The sequence below is a fragment of the Pleurodeles waltl genome, chromosome 7 (assembly GCF_031143425.1).
Source record: "Pleurodeles waltl isolate 20211129_DDA chromosome 7, aPleWal1.hap1.20221129, whole genome shotgun sequence".
Lineage (NCBI taxonomy): Eukaryota > Metazoa > Chordata > Amphibia > Caudata > Salamandridae > Pleurodeles > Pleurodeles waltl.
In genome coordinates, this window is record NC_090446.1 from 911,682,896 (window position 1) to 911,704,870 (window position 21,975).

Consider the following 21,975-nt stretch of genomic DNA (forward strand, 5'->3'; position numbering starts at 1 on the left):
CCTAACAATGACTGGGACATTTCACTAAAATAGAAAAAGGACTACAATTTCTATCAGCCAAGGGGTACAGAATGACAGCATGCATGAACCTAGAAAAACAGACAGAGCACTGACAAAATAAATAAAGTGCAATTTTTAAACCCTCTAGCACACCTGTTAATTAAGTTGCTTTCTGAGAACAACTGCTAACTAGTCCTGCTTTGGAACATATAAAAACGTGCCCACCTTGGTTTTCTACTTCTAGAAAACCAGGACATGAAAAATTTTACTGAAATATGTCAGAACAGCTGCTGAAAATCGGTGACATCTGTTCACCGTAATATTAACCCTAGGTGCTACTTTATAAGTCAAAACTGAGACTAGACAAAACAATCTTTCCAGCAAGTGCATTAACCAACAGAGTTATTTTACCTTTCTTATTATGCCCTGAAATTTGCTAGGCACACAAAGATCTCTGCAGAAGACGCCTTAGCCTAGAATATATTTAATATGCAGCCTCTTTGTGACCAATTAATTAAGAAGAACAGATTTACTGTCACATCTATCCTTGTTGCCAATTTGTTTCCTGTATATTTTTTTAAGTGAATGTTTACCATGTCTAGGCCCGGCTTTGATGGGCAGTGGGGGGTGGCTGGTGCGGCCGCACTGGGCGCTGACCTAGGAGGGGGCACTGTTCTGAGAGGGGAGGGGAGACTGTTGAGCAGTATCGTTCGATCTGAAAACACCTGCTGCAGAGTTCATTGTGCGTCCAGCTTTCAAGCAGCATTTGAAATGTTAAGACAGCATGTTCAGGCAGCATTAAAAAATATTAAGATATCTCCTGTTAGAAAGAGACATGAGTTTTGTCTAATGGTAGTTTTGATCCACTATAAAGTAGCTATACAGTAGCCCAGATGGTTGATTTGCCTGTCGTGCTTTACTTACGCTTTAACACAAATGAATCCTATGTGAGAGAGTGGCATGGAGAGTTGAGGACCACTTTTGCCAGGTGGTAGGTCAGGGGGGCGCAAAAAATGATTGTCGCACTGGGCACCACCAGGGTTAAACCCGGCCCTGACCGTGTCTGTCGGATTTCGCTTTTCATGACTCTGCCCCTTCTGTTGCCACCTATGTCCTCTGCTACTCCTTGACCCCCCACATATATGGATTCCCAGAGAGTATTTTGTTCCTACTCCAGAACCTGCTACTAGCAAAAAATCCACCTAGATTTGCTCACTTGTTGCTTCAGGGCGAATGTAGCGCACATTTTGTTGGATACGTCACATGTTGTACTGGGTGCCCCTTATCTCGGTCCACGGCTCAGTACTGGCACGCACTGTGCTCTTTCACGAGTCAGCAGAGCTGGCAGCCTCGCCCTGCGGTGTGCAAAGTCTGCTTCTGCATGGGACGGGAGGCCCTGGTGTGGCCCAGGCTGCCCGGGTGCTCTGCGGTGATAGTCCGCCTGCACACGTGCGCGCCCGCTGCCTCGGGGGCTGCTGCGCGCCTCTGTACGCTAGGCGGCCTCCAGCGCGGCGGCGGCAGACAAAGAGAGCCCTTGTGCTGCCGCAGACAGCAGCTCGGAACTTTCTCCTCCCCTCGGGGATTGTGGAAACGTAAATTGGCAGTGTGAGGGAAGACCCGGCCTGAGAGTGAGCTCTCTCTGACTCGGTGTCTGCGAGGTGGAGGGACCTCGGGGCTGCGCGCGCCGGGGCAGCGCCTCGGGAAGCCGGGATTCCACCGTGCCGCGCGCCTGGCATGCAGTCGTAGGTAGCCCTCTGCCACGTGCCGTTCTCTCTCTGAGGAGCCACCTCTGCCAGCCATGGGCCACTGCTGAGCCTCACCTGCGCCTGGAATTATTACAGGTATTTATGGGTTTATTAAACCTTCCCTTCTTGACAGTCTAACAGGATGCCTGTGTTGAGCGTTGGTGGTGTATTCTATTGATACATTTATATAGCCTTCTATATCACTTGTAATTCTTCTCCTCTTGTATCTTTACTTTGCCTATTGTGAAGCGCTCTGACACCTTCGGGTAAAGTCCGCGCTATATAAAAACGCATTAAATAAATAAATAAATATAGCCTTCTAGCCATATCGTTTGGGGGGGGGGGGGGCTGAAGCACATTGCTTGAGGGATGTGAATGTTTCTTTTTAGCTCATTCTCCACATTTCCACTGCTACTTCCCGCTACCCCTCTCCTCGTCCCCGTCTCCGGGACTCAGAAGTGCACTGAAGAGACCCCTCTCCTTTTCTATTCTGTTGTGGTGCATTGGAAACTTACTGTCCCGTTCTCCTGCGCGTCGGCTTTACTTCTCGTCGCCTTCCCCCTTGCCAGGGTCTAAAGTGCTACTATGGCGTTTTTGTGGCGCTATATTAAACAATAACACTCAGGTAGCCCTGGGCTTAAGTTAGTGTAAACACACATCTCACTAACGGCGTGTATAATACGTAATGTAGAACAGAACAGTCTTTACCGTCCGTATATCTTCAGACAGAGAAGTTGGAGGATAGTCACAAATACTGCATGTGTGTGGTGGTGCCCGAGAGTGAGGCGAGGGAGGGGCACTGGGTGCAGAAAGAGACAGAGAATCAGGACGGTGCCACCCGGCGTAGCTCAATGAACGGACATTCTTGGTTTCTGAAATTCCCCTCTGCCTCCAGCAACTATCTGTTCTTTGCAGCTTCCTTGTTCCGTTCGGTAAACATCTGTCTTTTCTCGTCACTATTCATTTCCGGGTGGTTAGTTTTCGCAAGAGTCATATTCCCCTTTCAATACAATCCTGCAATATTATTTCGGAGCTATGTGAAAGATGCACACACTGGCACGGTAAGAGCAGCCAAATATTATTTGTTTTGTCTAATCAAAAGCCCCACAGAACTTAGTGGTCTGTTAGTAGAGTAATAGAATCCTAGGTGTGTGGAGCCATTGAGCAGTCCAAAGTGACTCGGAATGCTATGTATCAATGGTCTGAGATCGCAAATTTGTCAGGCAACCATTGTTAGCAGTGCTTAATTTGTAAATAAAAACGTGCCGGTGCCCAAAGCTCTTCTTTGAAACACGCGGCTGCTGCATTTAAATCTGCAGCCACTGAATGCTGAGGCAGCGTAATCGGGCCTCTTTAATCCATTTACAGCCACTCCCTGCCCTTCAAATCACCCTTGCAGCTTTCTGCTTTCTCCCTTTTTTTGACGCTTTTTCATTTTCCTGTTCCTCCATCTTTCCCATATGTGCCTTTTTCTCGCAGTAAATGCCTGATACAGAAAACTAAGTGCCGGCCACAAAAATAAGTGCAGGTGCTCCACACCAGAAACCACTGTCTCAAAATAAACACTGGTTGTTAGGTTATCAGCTTCTTAAAGAAGGGTGTAACCCATTCACAAAGGGGAAGAGCTACCTTCCCCTTTGTTAATGGAAAAAAACACGTTTGGGAGTAGGCAGTGGTCCAGCGAGGGCCACTGCCAGCCTTCACCTTTTTTTCAAAAATATTGTTTTTTCTTTAAAGCAGACGTGTTTCCTTAAAGGAAAATGGACTGCATTAATAAAAAAAAATACATCATTAAAATGCGATCACAGACATGGTGTTCTGCTGACACCAGCAAGCCACCATCTGTGAGATGGCATCTAACTGGAGAGAGTTCCAATTTGCAACCTACCTCATGAATATTGATGAGGTGGGTCGAAGTCTGACCCACTCCTAATGATGATTTTTGCCAACCGACCTATTAGTGCATAGGTCTGTTTGCAAAATCAAAATTGAGATGCAAAAAGGTTTTGTCAGTTTGCAACCGCTTTTTTCATATCCATTTTTTGTACATTTGGTCCAAAGTTCTGCAACCGAAGTACTATGAACATGAAGTAAAAATTTAACCTATATCAGTTTGCACCCTGCTAATTTTAGCACTCCATCTATAACGAGAAGCAAATTGCTTATGAGGGTACACTAAAAAGCCATGACTGGCTCAACAAATTAGAGGTTTGCATTGTGAATTTGCAACACTTACAGTAAATGCTTACAACTAAATTCTGTTCCAAAGTTAGAAGTGTTTACAGTGCTTAATTTGTGCTGTGGTTTCAGGTGGTGGGCACTGGCACTCAGTTCTTAGGGACTGAGACTTGTTAGCCATCATCAGACTTGGACCCAGAGAAGACAAAGAAAAGCAGAAAGGGAGAATTAGGAAGAAGAAAACTATAAGAGAACAATGAGAAAGGTTGAAACCAGGGATAAACAGTCATTAACAAAGTCAGTAGGTCTCGCCTTTGGGGCCCATAGGTTTTTCCAGTGTTTTTTTTAGCAATGCTGTACTGCATCCCAATGCTGTGCAGCAGGGCTAATGAGGAATTTAAAAAAGCTTATGACGCAGCCACATCTTCTGTAGGTGTGCTCCTACAGTATGACGTAGGTGTTTTTTGTATTTAATTATAGATTCTACTTGGTGCAAAAAGCACAAAAGCGTTTTTTTAAGCAGGTGGGGGAAGCAACATGAGAGGATGAGGAAGCAAAACCCGGTGAGGTGGGCGGAAACAGCAAGGGATCGCAGGTGGGGGCTCGCTACACGGAGGATGCAGGCGGGAGGGCGGAGGAAAGCAAACTGGTGTTTGGATATGAATATTACATGATTACTTTGAAACCAATATCAATTTTCGCATGTACTTACTGGCACATCACTGTAGTGCAGGCACATTCCTTATATGGTGTTATGCTGCCTGTCAATTCTCTTAATTACAACTCATAGTGGGTAGCTTCTGTCTTGTAAGTTCAACAAGTGCAGGTAACAAACAGCCACAGTAGTGTCATTTTAACATGCTTCTCACTTGGCAAATAGACATTAGAACTGTCGTCCACTGCACTACAAAACGTAAATGGGTTAATAAGCAGTGAGTGCAACAAAGGTATTTTTCAACAGAACAGCTACCATTGTGGAACATTTGGAAACTAGAAACTATTACTTGCTGTTCTTTTATTATTATGGTATTTATTTTATTTTAATGTATGTCTTTGCTGATTTCCTTGCAACAAATTTGACGTGAAGCTTTTAAAGAACATGACAAGGTTTAATTTTTATTGGGTATGTTAAACCGTTTTGATGTTATTGTCATTACTGTTTGGGTGGACTGATGGACGTATGAATAGACAGATGGATGTATGGTTTGCTGGGTGGGAGGATTAAGAGTGAGGATTAATAGGTAAAGTAGTAGATGGGTGGATGGATGAATGGATGCTGAATTGGGGAAGATTCATAGATGGATGGTGGATGATCTGGGTGGTTATATGGATGTTTTGGATGGTGAGATTGATGGGTGGGTGGATGGTTGGACAGATCTGCTTAGGTGGATGGATCATATTGGTTGTTTTGATGGACAGTTGGAAAGATTGATTCAAGAATGTGTGGATGGATTGGCTGGGTGGATGGACAGATTTTGGTGGATATGGGCAGATCTTGGTGAGTGCATGCATGGATAAATGGTTGGATGCATGGATGGACACATCGATAGCTGGATATATATGAACAAACTTTTTTGACAAACTTTATTGGAATTTTTCAATGGAACATACATAGAGCGAAGCACAAGTCTTTGCATTATTAGGTATGATATTGTCTCAACCTATGTATGCACATAGACAAATTATTGCCCTCAATACCACTGTAAAAACAATAGGTGATCACCAATACATTTTTTCCCATTGGCCATCTTCCCAGTAGGCTCTTACCCCAAAGGCCCGTGCGCCTTTCATCGGTCACCTTATAATTCCTCTGTAGTTCCCCCTGGAATGTCATATTTTATGGTGTTTGTGAGTGCATCCCTGGGGCATGTATACTAGTGCAGTGGTCCAAGCCCCATGCCTAAGTTTTCAAGCCTGGGGCAGTCATACCATGCCGATTGAGAGTAACGTCCTGCTTAGCCACTAAGATACTGATGTGTAGGAATACTGTAGTGTATCTGCTCATTTCGATGTCCAGGAGAATATTGAGCACGGCTGATTACCGTGCAAGCTCAAGCGAGCCCCATCCTTTCTGTCTCGCGCCACTCCAAAGATCTGTATCGCAGGGCATGGCCTGGTAATGTGCAGGAAGCCCCTGACACCTTTAGCGTCGAGGGTAGGAGCCAAGCCAGACGCCGTGGAGTATCTTTTCGTGTTGAGTAGATGTGAGGTAGTTGGATTGGATTAATACGAAATGGGCTGACAGTGCCGCCTCCCTCGGAGCCATCAAAGCGCCTCGCAATGTATCTTCTTTGCGTGGGCCAAGGTCTGCCTCCCAAGCCTTGCACAGTGTGGAAAAATAATTGGGGTGTTGAGTATGAGTGATCAGTAGTGCCAAAATAATCTATACCTGCCCATGTCACCTTTCTGACCTATGACTGACTGTGACTCTCCAGCCTAGAAGCACAGGATTCGAGGCTAATTTAATACCAGTCATAATCGACTTTTATAAGCACAGGTAAAATGAAAAATGGCTGACTCTGCCCTAGCCCTAACAGCCTTTCAGCGATACCAGCCTTCCGGGAAGTCATAACCGGGGCTGCGCCCCAGCCCTACCGGACTTGCAGAGTCGCAGCTCGTCGACACATCTCTTTCTCTCTGGCCCAGTCGTGCCTGCCTGGGGGGCTTCAGCTCCCTCCCTCCCTGCGCTCCCTGACATACAGATCCGCGTGCTGCGTCCGTCCGCCGTCTCGTGCGCCCGAGAAATGTCAGCATCGCTATAGCGAGTAGCCAACGAGTCAGGGGACTTCAGTGATTCTGAGAAATTAGCGGAGCCCAAAGAGGATATTGTTTGCTAATGCAGCTAATCACCAATTTAGGATGCAATTGCGCTAGCAGCCATACGTCAGCCATCATGCTCAGATGTACGGCCATAAACAGCTCATAATGGACACAGGTTTAGCCGTGCAGTCAAGATTGGCGTTGGGGAATTATTCAATTAACTTTTCTGATTGTTTTGTTGCATATATTTTAGAACACTCACGTACAAGACGGAAATCACATAGACGTGTTTATTGAAATGTCCTACTAAAGCCTTGTTTCCTCAGTCCAGAACATTGTGTTAAACAGATAATGACGGATGGGAATTAACCCTCATCGTGAAACGCAAGCTGCTCGTATAATTGGCCTACACAATCGAACTCATCATGATAAGGGTTTTTTGTGGGGCAGCAGAGTTTTTTTTTTCATAACCACTCGTCATTTCATTATAGTGGTGGTTTCTCCGCAATTGCGGAGGAGCATCGCCCCCGAGGCTGTAAGCCAGCAGGTGGAAAGGAAAACGATAGTTTACTATCATTTTATTTTCCATCTGCTTGCTCAACCAGCAGTGCAGAGAGGGGTGGGGCTAGGCCTTGGCAGAGGGGAGGGTGAATGGAGTTCATCTAGTGTCTGACCGGCGGTCTTAGGCCAAAGAGACATGGGCGCTTAGGTTTCTCCAAGGGCTGGAAAAACTGCACAGACCCCAATACACTGTCTGATTGGCAGCCCAAGGTGCTTAGACCAATCCTCACACTGTTTTCATGCTAGGTTTAGCGTGAGAGCAGCACCAGGATTGCTGGGGAGCCTGTGCCGGTGTCCCAGTGAATGCTGGGACACCATCAGGAGCAGAGGAGCGAGGCGCAGGCGCCGGGAACGGCAGCACAGTAAGTGTTTTTTTTATTTTATTGTTTCCCCCATTCCAGTGCTCCCCCCCATGACATTTGCGGCAGCCATTGCTGGTATTTATTTGTGCAGACTCAGTAAAAGGAAAACATCAAGGGTCAGATGTAGCAAAAATCTGGACTGCGACTCGCAAATTGCGAGTCAGACCAACTCGCAATTTGCGAGTTGCAATCCAGAATGTAGGATGGTGTCCCAGACCCCATCTGCGATTCGCAAGGGCATCGAGAAGGCCCACCTCATTAATATTAATGAGGTGGGTCGCAATTTGCGACCCCGGATGGTGGCCTGCTGGAGACAGCAGACCACCATGTCTGTGACTGCTTTTAAATAAAGCAGTTTTTTTTTTTTGTAATGAAGCCCGTTTTCCTTAAAGGAAAACAAGATGCATTACAAAGCTAAAAAATGAAACGTTTTTGTTTCATTTTTTCATGCCATTCACAAAGGGGAACGGGACCCCTTCCCTTTTGCAAAAGGGTTACCACCAGTGTGACACTGGTGGTAACTGCGATTGCTTTGCGACCGCGTTTGCAGTCACAAAACAAATCAGCATCGCGCTGCGACTCGCAATTAGGAAGGGGAACACCCCTTTCTAACTGCGACTCGCAGTCCCGTTTTGCGAGCTGGTAACCAGGTTACTGACTCGCAAAACGGGGATTGGGCATTGCGATGTGCTTTTTGCACGTCGCAAACAGCGAAATTCGCTGTTTGCGACGTGCAAAAAGGTTTGTACATCTGGCCCCTAGTTTCTAGGCTCCAATCATAACAAAATATTTTACATTTATGACCAAGAAATAAAAAAAATTAAAACAAAAAAATAAGACAAGTGTAAAACAGTATGTACAAGTCTCTATTCTGACTAAATTATTCTAGATTCATAAGGTACTTTTTCAGCTCATCTCTGAAACCATTTAGGGGATAGTGGGAATCAGCCATCCCAAACCCGTTCTCAGTCTTTAAACAGGGTCATGATTACACCACACAAAGGTCTTAAAGATAGGTTTTAGACTCCTTTAAACAGGGCCTTAGAAAACTGTGGAACCTTCAAATAGATTTACATACAGTGACAAAGCCTTGAATATTCGATTGCTTACATCAATGCGACCCACTTTTTAGTAGTCAAAAATGGCTGATCTTAGCTGTATGATTTAGAAGGTAGTAAAATAAATTAACAACAGACAGGTGGGGAACAACAGACAACTCTATGTCAAAGATCACATCCAGATTCCTAACTGCTGAAATAGACTTGGTGGAGGTCCAAGTAGTACTGGCCAATCGATTACGGGTATAAGAGATGGCATAAGGCTAAATAGATTTTCTAGCATTGAGGTAGAGATCATTTCTTGCAGTCCGAATTTTAACTGCAAGGTAATATATTAATTCTGTTGGTAGACCTATCAGTAAGATCAAACAGAATCAGGGTCTCTTCAGCGTACATCTGACGTGGCAGACCATGAGCCATCAATAGGGCAAAAAAATGCTTTTCTGCCCAGCAGGGTCCAGCACCAAGGCTAAGGGTTCAGGGTATTCCTACCCTGCCCCATTTTCTTTTTTTTATCTTTTTGTTTGGACTTGGCTGAGTCAGCATCCCAAAATGGCTGCCAAGACTTCCTGGGTGAAGTGTTGGCAGCCAATCACATCTCTGCACAAGATCAGAAGGATTCACAAAGGGTTTGCACCGCTAGATATATAAATTTGGTTTTCATTTACTATCTCGAAAACTACTTAACAATTTAATTCCGACCAGCAGATTGGGTTGTAGTCACGTCTAAAATCACTATGGGAAAATGCATGGGGAAAAAGCTTTTTGGGACTCCCCCTTTTTCTTGGGCCCCACTTGATGAATCAAATCACCCCGAAACTTTCAAGACAGCAGCTGAACTCAGTGTGGTACAAATTTTGAAAATTTTGTGAAGATATGTATGAATTGCGCCAAAGTTATTGGCAAAACAAGAAACGTTTTTCCTACGTAAACTAGGTCCTTACTATAGCTACCTGACTGACAGTAGGTAATATATGTGTGTTTACATGTATATACATGTGGCACAATCTCCTTTGTTTAACTTCCTACTAGGTTATTAAACCAATGAGGAGTATATGTATTCCTTTCACTTAGGTGACTCACCTCAGCTGCACCTTGCACGTTGTGGTTTTGCAGCCCTGCCCAGTGATCTCTTATTATCACAATACCCCTGGGCCACACAAGGTACTAAATATACCTACCCTGCTTACCATACAGTTTTACTTGCATATCAGATGTTCTTCTGGCTCCTTGGTTTCTTGTAGGTACCCAGTTATACTTATGCCCTGAAGAGACCCCTCAAATGGGTTAGGAGTCGAAATGTTGTCGACAATTTACACATGAACAAACTTGTTGGCAATTTGTGATTTACTCAAACACAGGCGACTGCTGGCCTGGTTTTTGAATTATTTGTATACCAACACAAACCTTAATTCACTTACTGTTGTTCGCCAGTTTTTGTTTGTGGTTTCTTCTCACTGGGATCAGTTCGCACATACTTTATCACATAAATGTCAATGTATTTGGTTTATGCTGTAATAAACCACTTTCTACAATTAGAACCAGCATTTCTATTGCTGTGCGTTTAATGCCTAAACTGTTTTCACTGTGGAAAAAGTATTATTGTTAAAATGAGATCCATGCAAACCACCGATCGTCGCATAACAATATACTCGTGTTCAGCTAGGCAATTGGGTTGCTCTTGTTGCTTGTAGCAAACCATGGCAGATTACATATTAAAGACACTACTAAGTATTGAGCGGCGAGGTCGTTTTTCTGTAGTGATATCTTGGACATTTTCTGTGCCAGAATGGGATGTCGCTGGGGTGTTTTTGTTTAGGTCAGAGCAGGTGCTTGGCACATCAGGCTGTAGGTGATGCCGGGACAAATAGTCGGCAGACATGACAGTTGTATTGCTGAGGTTGTGTCTCCAGGTTCCAACCTACCCTGATGAGATTTTAGCTTACTTTTATTTCGTTGTTTCCTCAGAAAGTGGGTCCTGGTGGAGAGGATAAAATAAGAAGGTTTTGGCTTCTGGCGCAGCTCGCAGAGGATGTTAGTGTAGTGATTGTAGAACAATGTGGGTAAATATGTGCGCAAGCTTTGCTGATGTTCTCAGAGGGTCAGCCGAGGTGCTGTGAGGTATTATTTGGGGTAAGACTAGGGGACTACGAGTAATTGTAAGGGACAGAACTGGAGAGAGTGGTGGGGATGGGGGCTAAGGTATAGGGTTGGCTAATATTGGCGAGAACCAGTTGCGAGTGAAGAGGTATTTACAGCATAGACCACATTAGTGGGTCTACAGTGGATAACAAGAAGATAAACTGGGACAAAAGACACGTTTTTACCCTAGATGGGGGTCTACTGGGAATACACAAAAGCTACAATGGCTGTATCCAGTAAAGGTACTATCTCCATCAAGACTACCGTACATCCCAGAGATTGGTCAATGGTGAACACCCCAAAGCAATGAAGACTTCACCACAGGAAACCACAGCAACTATTCTTTGGGGCATACCCAGTAGTGATGATGGATTCACCAAGTAAAGTGGAATTCTCGCACAGAAAAGTGATATACCTCAGGGTGGGTCTGATTGGGATAACCAATAAGGGAAAAGGCTCCACTAACGGAGGTTGAATCCTCCAGACGTGGGTCCTTGGGGAATACCCAAAAGTGACAATTGCTCTACTCAGTGGAAATAAACACAACAGTGAACAGGCTAGCCATATGATGTAACCAGAAGCAACAATTGTTCTACCCAGGAAAGGTATATACGACAGTAGTGGTGTACACACGCTGGTCTGTTGGTCGTACACAGAAGTGACAAATGTTCTCTGCAAGGCAGGGTATGTGCTGTGGAACTGAGTCTATATGCTGCACCCAGAAATGCTATGGTGCAACTGTTTAGAAAGGACGTGATACCACCACATAACGAATTGGATCAGACAATGAGTGGAGGTCCTGTAAAAGGAAGAGGAAGTTGGACATAAAGGCTGAAAGGAGTCTCAGGGAATCCGACCCACGCACACTTCCAGGTCTAACAGGCCCAAACAGAGAGTCACCACTGAAAGTCACCAATAACCTCTCCAACATGTATCCAGACAGTGTGATGGGGGCTTTAAAATGGTGATTGGTCACAGGACCACGGCAGGGCCCAAACAAGTGCACCCAGACCGAAGAGGAGGCTGAGTTGGTACAGAGTGAGAAGAAACATCTGAAAGGAACAAGCATTGGCAGAGGCAAAAGATCTTGCCTTTCTGACTCTATTGTCTTTGCCAATGGTGTACGGTATCAGGGTGTACAGCACTGAACAAAAAAAAGACATCATAAGGCAATACTCACATGAGCGTGTACACTTTATCAGCCTTCTAGCGTATGCGTCATTCAGTAGGAATGCTTGTGTGTGATACTCAAGCCTACTAAATGATGCAAGTGCCATTTTATTTCCTCTTTTTTTTACAGATCCCAGAATGGCATTACCACTTGAAGTGGTAAATAAAAACATACATTTTAATTTCTGCAAAAACACATTACTGTAAGCTAAGTGGCCGTCCGCAAATGAGAGCTGCGGTGCAATCAAAACATGAAAAAAAACCACAGTGAGGGTGGGGTGGACAAAAGAAGGGGTTGGGAGGAGAGGGTGGAGAGTAGGAATGTTGAGTCAGCAAGGGGATTAACTACATTTAGAAAAAAAAGCCAAGATGGCAGTAGAAGGGAGGAACAAGGAACACTAACAACAGGAACCGCAGTACTTGAGGGGGAGAGTAACTGGGAAAAGGAGGGAGCAGATATACTGGTAGAACATTACACAAGGGAGAGCAAGCGGGGGAGTACAGAGCAACAGGTAGTGTGCGAGGTGGGTATTTGGGGAGTGAAGCACTCGAGGGAGACAGCTGGAAAACATGCAGTCCCATGAAGTGCTTAAAGGAAAAAGGAAAAAAATCGTTCTCTAAATTTGACCAGTGGAATGACTCCAGTCAAGTGATACCAGTCCTCCAATTTATACGGATGGTAAAGAGGCTACGCTCTAAGGGAGGGTCATACACAATATACCCAAGAAGAGGAAGACAAGGCATTGAAGAAGAAGCTTGTAAATCAGTAACATTAAAGCCAACCAGTGGTGCGCAATGGGCGGACTCTGAGCTTTTGGTCTGCAAGAGGCTTTTGCCTATTTGTACGAGAACTAAAATGTCAGCAAGCAAACAAAAACACAGTACAGCAGCACCATGTCATGAATTCAGGCATGAAATGCGGTAAAGCGTCGTACTGTGGAAGGATGGAAAATGGAAGGAAGCACACACTGGAGTCAGAACCAGGTCCTGCAACTAAAGCTTTCAAAACTTGTATTGTTGAATACAAATAAATGGTTCCTTGCTCCTCGTGCCACTGGGAGCGCACTAGCTGAAAGGTTCATGTCAGGGCTCATTGTGGGTTTTGGAAAATGCACCAAGCACATCTCTTCTCAGCACTATCACTCCATGGAGGCTTCTTATTACTGATGGGCATGGTGACAGCTTGGAAGGGCACTGTCTCTTACATGCCAAAAACAGGAAGCCAGAAGGAGATACATTTTGGAAAAAAATATCAGTGGAAGGGGCTTATTTTTCTCACTGACTTGTATTGAAGTGGGGACTCTAGGCCCTGACTGGTTGGTTTTGGGGGCTGTAGTAATGCAGATTTGTCCAATGGAAATACGTACAAGCGACCACTTATAACAAGGACCTCTTTGTGTTTATTATAGTGTTTTATCCATGGCAATGCAAACAATCATTAAGGAATACTCTTCATTTTATTGATGGCAATCATCAGAAAATGTATGTCTTTAAAGGCAAGCATGATCGTCTCTGGAACCTACCATTAAGGTTACCTGTGGCTGATCTTGAACATCCCTTTGTGCAAATGGTCTCTTCAAGATGGAGGATTGATATTGTACATGGGAATGACAAAGACAAATTATCCCATATTTAATCTTCCAAATGGCATTGTGGCTGTGCTAGGGAAGGTTTCCGGCATGGTCAGCCGTCTGTGGCCTGCCCTTTGTATGGTGTCACGTAGGCAGGCACAAGTGCATCCTAGGAGATAAACCTACTCTATCCAGCATCCTTTCTCTGTGTTTGGCCTCTTTCCAGCTATGTGATGGAAGGCCAGGGGTACCTTGTGGTCTTTCTAAAGACTTGCCCTCTATTGTTGTTGGGTTCCCTGACTCCCGGTAGAGAGCCTGTGGCTCAGCAAAGGACTTCTCAGCTAATTCCTGAAGCATGCCTGGGGTCTCTGTGTCTGCCGTGGATCAGGACATGGAGTCCTCATCGCAGTGAACAAGTAAAGTGATGCGACTAGGCGCCCTCATCGCAGTAATTTAGAAGAGGTTCTTTCCCATGGGCACTCAGTCCGAGCTGCTGCTTTTCATGCAGATTTATGTCACCCTTTCTTCCATCTGCGCAAGCAGCCCGGGTGCCCTTTCCCGAGGCCTCCTGGCATTAATATGTATGCCACATTTTGGAAATTTTTAATTTTTGGAAACTCCCACGATGGCGAAGGGGAAGATTGAAGGAAAGGAAACACAATTACAGACATGAGAAAATATTGCGGTGACGAAATAAGAAAACACGTATAACAAAAAAGGGAGTAACAGTTTGTTCTTCATTTATTTATCAGCTTTATAGGCAGTTGCGTATCGTCGTGTGGTTACTGTTGAGGCTTTAAGTATTAGAAACTGTAGGTGAGTGACAGAAACCTAAACTGACCTCACCCTAGACAAATAAGCATTCTTCCAGGAAGATATAACGTGTGTTCTTCTGACTTAAATGTAATTGTTGGTCAGGCTTCCCTGAGGGCAGATCTGGGGTTTTCATCCCTTGTTGGCAGAATGCCAGTTTTATATAATTCTTTCAAATTTACCATCCGTGAGGTAGAACACCTGACACAGATAAGAAAACCTAAATTTGTCACTTACGCAATAATATTTGTCAGACAGAACTCTTAAGTTTACCTAATCCACTCTGTTTGCTTTTCTTGCTGTGAAATCGCCGATCGATGTTTCTGTGTTCTATCGATTGAGCAACGTGAATATTAGCGAGACTGCCCCACTAAAGTGGTTAAAGAAGTCTTTCAGCAGTGCCTATGCGGCGGCCATTTTGTGTGCCTCTCAATTACAGGAGAGTCCTTTCTCTGTCCCTCAGTCCCCTCAAATAGAGCTCCTTCTTTTTTATTTACGTTATTATTTTAAGTTGATGTATATGGGGCAACATGGGCATAGTTATCATTAGTGCAACAGGTGTACTGATGCAGGCAATAGGGATCCGAGCAGGGGCACTGCCCCCTATATCTCTTTACATTGTAGAGAAATGTCCAGGAGTCAGGGAATGGTATGTTTTCGTCATGAAGAGTCTCTTTCCTTTATGATGCAAATGAAGTGTGGCCTGGAAATGCTTTCTGAACCAGCCCATGTTGACATGTTGCCTCCCATGCTACAGGTTTCCTTGTGGTTAATTCAATGCACTAAATGAAACAAGTAGCTGGAAGACAGAAAGTGGTGGGTAAATTCTCATGGGTAACAGGAGAAGCCCTGCCCGATATTCTTCAGTCACTGATCCTGGTGGTGTGGGGTTTCGGGCAGTCTATGATAGAACCTTTCAGTTGTCAGGTCTTTCTTTAAACTGGGGCAGTTTGTTTCCCCCTGCGGGTTGGGCTCAGTGAGTTCCACAGCCTGGGCCGCAGGACCTTCAGTGATTTGCCTCCATGTTTACTTCTTCTGAATCTCCTTGTCTAGATAGGGTTAGTCACAGCTGAACGCAGTTGTCAGCAGAGGCAGCTAACCCTGCTTCCTCCTCACCTGCCCATGTTAGGATCCCCGGCTCCTCCATGGTCCACATCACCCAGGCTCGACTAACATCCCAAAACACCCAACCCACCCACGGTGCAGTAGGTGCTCAGACTCCCTTTCCAGCCACCCGTCTCTTCTCTTTTGGACAGTAACCACTGCATCTTCATGTTAACAGATCCTGAGACTCAGCAAAGGTATGAGTAGAAAACATTTAAGAAGTGCACAGTGTGACTCCCTAATCTCTGAGCTCCACAGCCCTCACATATTAACTCCTGGTGGCAATTTGCGACAAGTGAAAGCTTTTTCCTTTCTGTATCTCTTCAGTGGCTTTTGGTGGTTGGAATATGCACGACCTCACCCTGCACGTTGTTCGGCTGAGGAAACGTGCAGTTAAAGGTCCTCTTCCAATTACACATGCACTTTTGGAACTGCTGGTCTATCACCGTGCAATGACCGCGTCATTCCTTTCACTGCTGGGCTGAAACCTTTTATTGCAGTGTGAACTCCATCGCTGGAATCCTCTCCTGCCTTATTCCTGGAAACATTGATTGATTTCGTGGTACTTTAGAAACGTTGTCTTCCAGCAAACTCCCAAGTATGTATCTAAATTATGAATGAGAGCTCCATCTTTGGTTGTTAATAGTCTCCTTTTTTGAGACCTGCTGTCCAAAATCAGCAAAGGTTTTTTTAATGAAAGGTATTGCAATATGTGTTAAACGGTCCACATTTGGTATCCGAGATGCTGTCCTGTGTTTAAAGTCCTTAGAAAGTAAATTTCGAGTAATGGCACAGAGGAGCTCTTGGAAGTCCATATTTTACACTAGCGTTGGTATTTTCAAAACTGTGTACGCTAACTTAAACTATGTGACGGGCCAGTCCTGATGTTTCCCTGTCAGTCTTTAGTTCTCTTCGTGTTTTCCCTCTCTGTTGTAACTCACTGCACTTTCCAATTCGTTTTTTTCTTAAACCCTATTCAGTTTTTCTTCTGCCTGAAGCAGCTTGGCCAGGAAAGACAGACAGCCAACCCAAGAGCAGTAACTTTTTCAGTCAAAGAACTTCATCCATGGTGAAGTCAAGGAGGAGGGAAATTCACTATTGTTCCACTACGTGGGACCCTCTCCTCGAATTTAAAGGATAATCAGCCAATCTGGTGCACAATAGATTCTTGCCTGTTGTTTATCTCAAATTCCTATAGCAACTATTATCAGACGATTATATTAGATAAACGAAGACTCTGTTTTTCCTGTCTTTTGAAATGATGCCATTGGGAGGCCATTTTGGTTGGGGAAGTTTAGATAGCAACACCTACATCCTACTATGTTTCTACTGACGACCCTTTTAATGACTAATTTGGATGCCATGTCATTCAACAGCCAATCGCCTGCTACTTTTCTAGGTGCTCACTCAAACAGCCAATCTTATTTGATATTTTTTCTTAACAAAATTGCCCCAGGCCCCGGGGCTGGTGACAAGTATACCCACAAGTGTGTATTCCTATTAGGGAAGGTGTGAAGTACTGTAGAGGCCATGGAAAGCAAAGGAGAATTTATGTGCTCAGAAATCCTTAATGCTCTGACTCTTGACTGCATTGAGAATATCTAGTTGAGGTTTGGTGGTTACACTTTGCAGCATTCTCTTCAGAAGACGTAGCTTGGGAGCTGTAGGTAGTATTAGCACAAGGATGTGTATTTTGTAGTGTACAGTTCAAAGCATGCCAGCGCTTTTAGCAATATCCAGCTAATCATTTCTTTTGTGCAGAACGGCCTGTGCATGTTAAAAGAAAGATGTCATACCTGTGATCATTAGATCTGCCATTACACTATCCCAAGAGCCAACATGAATTCCTGGAAAGACTGGGCTCACAGTTGACGATGGTCAGCTCGTTGTCATTTTTTAGGGTTGAGTGTGCAATTACTCTGTCCCTGTTGTAATCTCTCTGTGGGATTTTAACCACTCCCATGTTACGCCCATCACTTTCATTGGTTCGTGGGCTTGCCTTTTAAAATTTGCTTGATTTCATTAGTGAAAGGCATGCATTCGTCATGCCTTTTCCAATGTTTAGCCATCCTTGAGAGCACCGGCCAGCTACTGAAATCATATGAGGCTCAATGTTTTCCATATAGTTTCTGGACCACTTTTTCTCTTTATTTCGTAGGCAGCATGATCTCGGTGGGCAGTAATCGAGCGGTTTTCATGACTACCAGTTTAATTCTATTGTTTATTCTAGTGCTCCTATGTGAATTCAAGGTTTTACACAGTGAGATCAAGCTTGTTTTTTTTTTTATTACTATGCAAAGGCGAAACTGGACCGGTCTTTTTATTCTGATTAGTCACCTTCACGCTCATGGCGTGCACTTTAAATCGTCTCCCTTATGTGAAATTATATTACTTTTCATTTTCAGTTTATGTGACAAGAAATGTCCGGTTAGGAGTTTACAACGCTAATAGCTCTAACTCGAGCAAATTCAAGAACCATTGCAAAAGCTTGTTTTTACTTGCCTTCCTTTACAATTAACTTTAAAGCTTAACAAGGTTTCTTGCATTAAAGGATACAGACTACAAGCCTGATCCAGAGTTGGATGCGAATGGAAATTCCTCTAATTTCGGATGAAGTGGGATGCGCAAGAATCCAACTATAAACTCCACTACACTGTTATTTTAAGATGGTGGAGAACATTCAATTTTTCTGTTCTCCTCCAGATTTACCATTTCCTCTAGGGATTGCTGGACTTTTCATTACCACCCAACTCAAGATCAGGGCCTTTGTAAAGGTTAGGCAGCTTTTATCAAGGTCTTAAGTATTTATTTTTAGTTCACATCTTTAATTTCTCCCTTTCTCTTGGACCATAAATTTGACCTTTGGTAGGCAATAAAAAACTAGCTTGCCAGACATTTACCAAATATAATGATCACTTTAAGGCATTTTATAAGATTTGTTAGAAACTCCCTGAGCCAGTGATCTTTGTTCTGCTTTATTTGGTGAGGCTGGGTGGATGCCACCAAGGTGCTTGTGCCACCTCCATATGGCTGGTAGTCCCTTTGTCACTCTTCGTTTGTTCATAAAAATCAAATGTATTTGGCAGACGAAACTGAGGTCAAATGGCGCTTTCTCCAAGCATCAGATAATAGTCTACCTGGGCAAGCTATCCAGTCTCATGGACTCCATGGCACAGTCTCACCCTCAAAATTAAATAATAAATAGCCAAACTGGAACAGTGTAGGTATTTGCCTGGTTGAAGCTCATCAAAATGGAAAGGGGGTTGAAACTACAGAGAAAAGGAACTAGATCTCCCATTGGCCGAATTTGCTGATCAAATCTTGGCCCTCCTTAAAACTCAGGTTCAGGTTGGCAGCCAAGACAGTGGACTCTAACTGCAGCGTGCTAGGTCACAATCCTCCATCATCCTGCTGTCTGCCACAACCCTGACCCCTAGCACAACCAGGAAAAGTAAACGAGTAAAGGTCACACCCCTCTGTGGCTCGATTGCTGCTACTTGATGTGCTGAAGACCCTGCGAGGCGTGTGGGCTAAGGTATAGTAAAGAGAACATGGCGAAGAAAGGCTGTGACAGTATCCTAGAGGAGTCAGATTGCAGATAGCTAGGCTCCTGCTCTGACAATGAGGTGTGCCCCAGGACCCCCTCGAGGAATCTGGTCACAGCTCCTGGTGGTGGGAAGCTGGCACCAACATACATGGGGACTGTAAGGTGAGCTGGAATTAGAACATATTGGTTGTTTGGTGGCACTGGATACCTGGCCCTGCCCCTCCTCCTTCTCTGGTTTTTCTGGCCTCCCTTATGCCTCTGGGGCTGGAGGGGCATGCTGGGACTCCTGATGGCCCACCAAGACTAGTTGTGGCAACGAAGGGTGTGTGAGTTTTCACTCCTTATGCTGTACTAGCAACGCAAACTCTGACAGGGCCTCAATGACTGTGGAGTTTATGACCAGTTGGTGAAATGCACTGAGATTTGTTCTGCTAGATGCCCTGGATTTTGAACTATCACCGCTATTGCTTTGATAACAGTAATAATATAGACCTCGCTCTTCTGTTGTTTAGCTGATCAAACTGCTGGCTAAAGATAGGGTCTACGGTTGTTTTTATTATTCAACATGCATAAAGGGCACTTCAACAAAGACCTTGCCGGGTGCACATTCTTGCTGCATGATCGCTCATTTTTTAACAGAGATGAAGATTTCTGTTTCCCTGATGACAAGGCACTGTTCACTAGTCACCACAGTGAATCATTATCTTTTTGGACTAAATTAGCTTGGTGCAGCAACAAAGAATATCTTTTGAAGAGATCTAAACATATTTAAGGGTCATGAACAGCCTCTATATGATCTTCTCTCTAGCCAAGCAAAAAATTATATTTCAGTCCTGGCATTTTACTTTGAGACATTAGAGGTGGCCTTGGAGTGGGTGGAGGAGATACAGGATATCAGACCACACAGAAACTTGGCCCTTACTGCTGGATCATCAGCTTCCACAGTTGCTCTACTGCTGAGGGCGAACCCTAGTTACCTTTGAAACAGAAAGCACTCCCAATCTTGTAATTGCAGAGCCTCAGGCACTCCACCTTGGTTGAATCTCAATCAAGACAACACCCTCCGAAGTTTTGAATACAGGCAAGATAATGTCAGGTTGAAACTGATGCATCCAACAATTGACTAGAGGTTGACTTGTCTGGAGGGTGATGGTCCCCATGCAAGGTAATCTGGGAACTGTGTAACCTAATGAGGAGGGCGAGACCAGAGTGGTATGGGGTTCAGGTGATTGTGATGGGTGGGTAAGGACGTTAGGTGTTCAGCTTTTCCCCATACAGCTGGTACCTCACAGGAAACAATTTCAGTTACATGTTCACGTTTAGAGTTAAGGGTGGGCTGTTGGTATGGGACACAAAGAGACAGGTTTGTTCTTTTGTGCTTTCGATGGTAGTCTCTGTTCTATCCTGCGTCAGATACTTCATGTTTCCAAAGTGTAGGGTCAAGGGAGGAGGATGTGATTACTTTGATGTGTTAGTTAACATATCCCGGCATTTCATCTGCTTAAATCTCCATGGCTGACCCAAATTGAATATTCCCAAAGCGCCAACACTGAATCCTTGCCTGGAATGTGAACAGCCCTCTCAACAAGATCAAAGGAGGTGGGCTCCTCAAAGCAGCCAGAAGACTGAACCCAAAATTACTTCTTCTATGGAAAACTCATCTTGTGGGTAACAGACCTCCAGTTGTGGCCCAATATAGCTTCATTTAGATTTCACCAGAGGTTTAAGCGGTTTGGCCAATCCAGTCCGCAGCCATTTGCTTTTTAACACAACATGGGTATGGCCCAACAACTTGGGGAGATTAGTGCTGATCACAGGTGTTCTGCATGGCAATCACTTATATTTGATAAATGTTTAGTACACCCACCTAGCAGAGACCTTCCTTGGGACTATAGGTAAGAAGCTGGCACTACTCCCGCTTGGGTTTTGGGGCCTCCGTGGAGACTTGAAATCGGGTCCCAACCCCACTAGCAACATTCCTGGATGCCCTGCGGATGTGGTTGTTTGATTAACTTTTAACCCGAGCGAGCAATGCTTTACATTTTACTCTGGGCTCACACTTCTCTCGGCTGGATTACTTCCTGATTTATAGGCTCGCTGACCCACACATACTGTGAGACTTGTGGTCGCTCGTTTCACTCACCAGTTAAATTGACGAGGACGGTGTGGTTGAGGGCAGCTAAGATAGGATGATGGTCGAGCATCCGGTTGCTGACTGACATAGAATTTGGAACATGCATAACAAATGCAAAAGCAAATACTTTGAAAATAACATGTTCAGTGAGCTTATTCGGGCGCTCTCAGAAGGCATTTAGGGCCACGGTAAGGAGAGATCTTATTAATAACTTAGTAGCCAGAAGCTGTAAGCCCCAAAAAGAGGCCACTGACCTACAGGCTCGACTCCTTACATATCAATATTTGGAATCCCCGACTCCGACCTTGCTTGGTAATATCTTGCACACCGAGACATCTACCAATTGGGTAATAAGGCCAGCAAAACACTGCTATGGTTGTGTCAAAATGTAAACAAATGGGATCTCCCTGCGCACATAGTTAGCGCAAAACAGCACAGGCATGTGCATCCTATTATGCTACATTGTGCTCCCAGACAGCTACTCTAGCCCCTGATGTGCTGGCCAGCTCCATGGATGATCTCTACGTGAGATGGCTCTTGCATGAGGAGAAAATGCTCCTCAAGGAGCCTGGAGTCAATTACAGAGTCAATTACAGACTGTCAAGATCCCAGCACCCAAGGAGTTCCCTCCAGAATTTTTGAAACTCAATTCATCTAAACTTATTTACCCACTTGTGGACATTGTGTTGGAATCTCTAGACTGCTGAAACTCCCTCCAGACTTGAGGCTGTATGAACTAGCTGTGAGTCACAAGCCGGACTGATCCCTGTGAGCACTGCTCCTCATAGCGGCTGATTTGCCTCCTGAATATGAAGGTTAATATTTTGGCC

The 21,975-nt window shown here is 44.6% G+C and overlaps 1 protein-coding gene across 1 annotated transcript in view; it reads left to right on the forward strand.

Annotated features, from left to right (window-relative positions):
- The first annotated feature begins 1,701 nt into the window (after window positions 1-1,701).
- Window positions 1,702-21,975, forward strand: part of SMIM3 (small integral membrane protein 3) — a 58,105-nt gene continuing 37,831 nt past the window's right edge. Inside the window, exon 1 of the mRNA XM_069199564.1 lies at window positions 1,702-1,841. The gene's annotated coding sequence lies outside the window, so the exon portion shown is untranslated. The remainder of the gene's footprint in view (window positions 1,842-21,975) is intronic.